This window comes from Nerophis lumbriciformis, linkage group LG12 (assembly GCF_033978685.3).
Source record: "Nerophis lumbriciformis linkage group LG12, RoL_Nlum_v2.1, whole genome shotgun sequence".
NCBI lineage: Eukaryota > Metazoa > Chordata > Actinopteri > Syngnathiformes > Syngnathidae > Nerophis > Nerophis lumbriciformis.
In genome coordinates, this window is record NC_084559.2 from 11377146 (window position 1) to 11383145 (window position 6000).

General features: G+C 45.1%; 1 protein-coding gene across 5 annotated transcripts in view; it reads left to right on the top strand.

Moving 5' to 3' along the window:
• The window catches only part of fbrsl1 (fibrosin-like 1), a 1050133-nt gene that overhangs the window by 437599 nt on the left and 606534 nt on the right, over positions 1 to 6000 (top strand). The window lies entirely within an intron of this gene.

The window sequence follows — 6000 nt, forward strand, 5'->3', positions numbered from 1 at the left end:
GGGGCGATAGAAAAGAGTGAAAAAAAGATAAGAAGGGTCTGCACGGTCCGTCTATGGTCCAACGGGCTCGCACTCACACCTTGTTGAGGGTTAGAGTTATGGTTAAAGTTAGGGATAGGGTTAGGGTTAGGGTTAGGGTTAGGGTTAGGGTTAGGGTTAGGGTTGGGGTTAAGGTTAGGGTTTGGGTTGGGGTTAGGATTATGGTTAGGGTTAGGGTTAGGCATCAAGAAAAATAGTTGGTTAGGGTTAGGGCTAGGGTTGGGGTTGGGTCTAGGGTTAGGGTTAGGCATAAAGTAAAATAGTTGGTTAGGGTTAGGGCTAAGGGTTGGGGTGGGGCGATAGAAAAGGATGAACAAAAAGATAAGAAGGGTGTGCATGGTCCGTCTATGGTCCAACGGGCTCGCACTCACGCCTCGTTGAGGGTTAGAGTTATGGTTAGAGTTAGGGTTAGGGTTGGGGTTGGGTTAGGGTTAGGTTTGGGGTTGGGGTTAAGGTTATGGTTAGGTTTGGGGTTAGGATTATGGTTAGGGTTAGGGTTAGGGCTAGGCATAAAGCAAATAGTTGGTTAGGGTTAGGGCTAGGGTTGGGGTTGGGGTTGGGGTTAGGCATAAAGTAAAATAGTTGGTTAGGGTTAGGGCTAAGGGTTGGGGTGGGGCTATAGAAAAGAGTGAAAAAAAGATAAGAAGGGTCTGCACGGTCCGTCTATGGTCCAACGGGCTCGCACTCACGCCTCGTTGAGGGTTAGAGTTATGGTTAGAGTTAGGGTTAGGGTTAGGGTTAGGGTTGGGGTTAAGGTTAGGGTTAGGGTTAGGGTTAGGGTTAGGGTTGGGGTTAGGATTATGGTTAGGGTTAGGGCTAGGCATAAAGAAAATAGTTGGTTAGGGTTAGGGCTAGGGTTGGGGTTGGGGTTGGGGTTAGGGTTAGGGTTAGGCATAAAGTAAAATAGTTGGTTAGGGTTAGGGCTAAGGGTTGGGGTGGGGCGATAGAAACGAGTGAACAAAAAGATAAGAAGTGTCTGCACGGTCCGTCTATGGTCCAACGGGCTCGCACTCACGCCTCGTTGAGGGTTAGCGTTATGGTTAGGGTTAGGGTAGGGTTCGTGTTAGGGTTAGGGTTAGGGTTGGGGTTGGGGTTAAGGTTAGGGTTAGGGTTGGGGTTAGGATTATGGTTAGGGTTAGGGTTAAGGCTAGGCATAAAGAAAATAGTTGGTTAGGGTTAGGGCTAGGGTTGGGGTTGGGGTTGGGGTTAGGGTTAGGCATAAAGTAAAATAGTTGGTTAGGGTTAGGGCTAAGGGTTGCGGTGGGGCGATAGAAAAGAGTGAAAAAAAAGATAAGAAGGGTGTGCACAGTCCGTCTATGGTCCAACGGGCTCGCACTCACGCCTCGTTGAGGGTTAAGGTTAGGGCTATGGTTAGAGTTAGTGTTAGGGTTGGGGTTAGGGTTAGGGTTAGGGTTAGAGTTAAGGTTAGGGTTGGGGTTGGGGTTAGGCATAAAGAAAAATTGTTTGTTCGGGTTAGGGCTAGGGTTGGGGTTGGGGTTAGGGTTAGGGTTAGGGTTAGGCATAAAGGAAAAAGTGTTGGTTTGGGTTAGGGCAAAGGGTTGGGGTGGGGCGATAGAAAAGAGTGAAAAAAAGATAAGAAAGGTCTGCACGGTCCGTCTATGTTCCAACGGGCTCGCACTCACGCCTCGTTGAGGGTTAAGGTTAGGGTTAGAGTGAACAAAAAGATAAGAAGGGTCTGCACGGTCCGTCTATGGTCCAAAGGGCTCGCACTCACGCCTCGTTGAGGGTTAGCGTTATGGTTAGGGTTAGGGTTGGGTTCGTGTTAGGGTTAGGGTTAGGGTTGGGGTTGGGGTTAAGGTTAGGGTTAGGGTTGGGGTTAGGATTATGGTTAGGGTTAAGGCTAGGCATAAAGAAAATAGTTGGTTAGGGTTAGGGCTAGGGTTGGGGTTGGGGTTGGGGTTAGGGTTAGGCATAAAGTAAAATAGTTGGTTAGGGTTAGGGCTAAGGGTTGCGGTGGGGCGATAGAAAAGAGTGAAAAAAAAGATAAGAAGGGTGTGCACAGTCCGTCTATGGTCCAACGGGCTCGCACTCACGCCTCGTTGAGGGTTAAGGTTAGGGCTATGGTTAGAGTTAGTGTTAGGGTTGGGGTTAGGGTTAGGGTTAGGGTTAGGGTTAGGGTTGGGGTTAGGGTTAGAGTTAAGGTTAGGGTTGGGGTTGGGGTTAGGCATAAAGAAAAATTGTTTGTTCGGGTTAGGGCTAGGGTTGGGGTTGGGGTTAGGGTTAGGGTTAGGCATAAAGGAAAATGAGTTGGGGCGATAGAAAAGAGTGAAAAAAAAGATAAGAAGGGTTTGCACGGCCCGTCTATGGTCCAACGGGCTCGTACTCACGCCTCGTTGAGGGTTAAGGTTAGGGTTAGGGTTAGGGTTAGGGTTAGGGTTTGGTTAGGGTTAGGTTAAGGGTTGAGGTGGGGCGATAGAAAAGAGAGAAAAAAAAAAAAATAAGGGTTTGCACGGCCCGTCTATGGTCCAACGGGCTCGCACTCACGCTTCGTTGAGGGTTAGGGTTATGGTTATGGTTAGAGTTAGAGTTAGGGTTAATGGTTGGTGTTGGGGTTGGGGTTAAGGTTAGAGTTAAGGTTAGGGTTGGGGCTAGGGTTAGGGTTAGAGGGTTGGGGTTAGTTGTATATTAAGGCCATGCAGAATAAGGCATTAAAAAGTACTTAATTAAGAGCCAATGTGTTACTAATTTGCATGTTAATAAGCATCTAATTAATGGTGAATATGTGTCTCATACTAAAGTGTTACCTTTTTATTTATTTTTTGCATCCGATTGAAAAGGTGACTTTCTTCTTCTTTTTTTAAGTGTGAACGGTGGAAAGGTCCCCGGGATGTGATCTAGTGATCACTTCCTGAGGATCCTTGACGCCCAGGAATCTTCATCCATTTTGCTATGGTCTGGATCGCCCGCTGATCCTGAGCCAGAGCGGGATGGATGGATATTTACTGTATACCATATCTGGGTACTTTTTCTAATCATGTCTATACTGTAAACCTTGAGTTGTTAAAGTCCAAGTGCACTTCTGTCCTCAAGTGTGCATGTGAGTGTGGATGTGTGCAGGTATGAAGGGTCTGAGTGGGCAAAGTATGATTGGCAAAAGTCATTTTAACTGGAAAATTAAATACAATATATTTGCAAAAAATGGACATCGAGTGGATCTAGCTAATAGTGTGAGAGTCCAGTCCATAGTGGATCTAACATAATAGTGAGAGTCCAGTCCCTAGTGGATCTAACATAATAGTGAGAGTCCAGTCCATAGTGGATCTAACATAATAGTGAGAGTCCAGTCCATAGTGGATCCAACATAATAGTGAGAGTCCAGTCCATAGTGGATCTAACATAATAGTGAGAGTCCAGTCCATAGTGGATCTAACATAATAGTGAGAGTCCAGTCCATAGTGGATCAAACATAATAGAGAGAGTCCAGTCCATAGTGGATCTAATATAATAGTGTGAGAGTCCAGTCCATAGTGGATCAAACATAATAGAGAGAGTCCAGTCCATAGTGGATCTAACATAATAGTGTGAGAGTCCAGTCCATAGTAGATCTAACATAATAGTGTGAGAGTCCAGTCTATAGTGGATCTAACATAATAGTGAAAGTCCAGTCCATAGTGGATCTGACATAATAGTGTGAGAGTCCAGTCCATAGTGGATCTCACATAATAGTGAGAGTCCAGTCCCTAGTGGATCTAACATAATAGTGAGAGTCCAGTCCATAGTGGATCTAATATAATAGTGAGAGTCCAGTCCTTAGTGGATCTAACAAAATAGTGAGAGTCCAGTCCATAGTGGATCTAACATAATAGTGAGAGTCCAGTCCATAGTGGATCTAACATAATAGTGAGAGTCCAGTCCATAGTGGATCTAACATAATAGTGAGAGTCCAGTCCATAGTGGATCTAACATAATAGTGAGAGTCCAGTCCATAGTGGATCTAACATAATAGTAAGAGTCCAGTCCATAGTGGATCTAACATAATAGTGTGAGAGTCCAGTCCATAGTGGATCTAACAGAATAGTGAGATTCCAGTCCAAAGTGGATCCAACAAAATAGTGAGAGTCCAGTCCATAGTGGATCTAACATAATAGTGAGAGTCCAGTCCATAGTGGGGCCAGCAGGAGATCAGGAGACAAGTCAGCAGCACAGAGACGTCCCCAACTGATGCACAGATGAGTGGTCCACCCCGGGTCCCGACTTTGGACAGCTAGCGCGTCATCTGAAATCACTGAATCAGAAAAGAGACGGCAGATCAACTGGTCTAAAAAGGGGGTCTATTCAAAGGCTAGAGTATACAAATGAGTGGGGCTTAATCGCTTCTACTGAGGTAGCATCTCCAACTGTTAGCGGGAGGGCATCCCAGAGTACTGGAGCCCGATCCCAAATGCACACCAGCAGGTACCAGCAGGTACCAACAGGTAAGAAAAGTTGGTTTTGCATGACAGGGCTCCTTTTGACAAGATTATCTCAAAACTAAGTCCGCATAAACAAATCAAAAATGACTTTTCTTCAACTTTGGAATTATGATTGAACTCAAAAGTGAACACCGTGTCCTCTTTAAGATATATATATATATATATATATATATATATATATATATGTATATATATATATATATATACAGGTAAAAGCCAGTAAATTAGAATATTTTGAAAAACTTGATTTATTTCAGTAATTGCATTCAAAAGGTGTAACTTGTACATTATATTTATTCATTGCACACAGACTGATGCATTCAAATGTTTATTTCATTTAATTTTGATGATTTGAAGTGGCAACAAATGAAAATCCAAAATTCCGTGTGTCACAAAATTAGAATATTACTTAAGGCTAATACAAAAAAGGGATTTTTAGAAATGTTGGCCAACTGAAAAGTATGAAAATGAAAAATATGAGCATGTACAATACTCAATACTTGGTTGGAGCTCCTTTTGCCTCAATTACTGCGTTAATGCGGCGTGGCATGGAGTCGATGAGTTTCTGGCACTGCTCAGGTGTTATGAGAGCCCAGGTTGCTCTGATAGTGGCCTTCAACTCTTCTGCGTTTTTGGGTCTGGCATTCTGCATCTTCCTTTTCACAATACCCCACAGATTTTCTATGGGGCTAAGGTCAGGGGAGTTGGCGGGCCATTTTAGAACAGAAATACCATGGTCCGTAAACCAGGCACGGGTAGATTTTGCACTGTGTGCAGGCGCCAAGTCCTGTTGGAACTTGAAATCTCCATCTCCATAGAGCAGGTCAGCAGCAGGAAGCATGAAGTGCTCTAAAACTTGCTGGTAGACGGCTGCGTTGACCCTGGATCTCAGGAAACAGAGTGGACCGACACCAGCAGATGACATGGCACCCCAAATCATCACCCAACCATGCAAATTTTGCATTTCCTTTGGAAATCGAGGTCCCAGAGTCTGGAGGAAGTCAGGAGAGGCACAGGATCCACGTTGCCTGAAGTCTAGTGTAAAGTTTCCACCATCAGTGATGGTTTGGGGTGCCATGTCATCTGCTGGTGTCGGTCCACTCTGTTTCCTGAGATCCAGGGTCAACGCAGCCGCCTACCAGCAAGTTTTAGAGCACTTCATGCTTCCTGCTGCTGACCTGCTCTATGGAGATGGAGATTTCAAGTTCCAACAGGACTTGGCGCCTGCACACAGCGCAAAATCTACCCGTGCCTGGTTTACGGACCATGGTATTTCTGTTCTAAATTGGCCCGCCAACTCCCCTGACCTTAGCCCCATAGAAAATCTGTGGGGTATTCTGAAAAGGAAGATGCAGAATGCCAGACCCAAAAACGCAGAAGAGTTGAAGGCCACTATCAGAGCAACCTGGGCTCTCATAACACCTGAGCAGTGCCAGAAACTCATCGACTCCATGCCACGCCGCATTAACGCAGTAATTGAGGCAAAAGGAGCTCCAACCAAGTATTGAGTATTGTACATGCTCATATT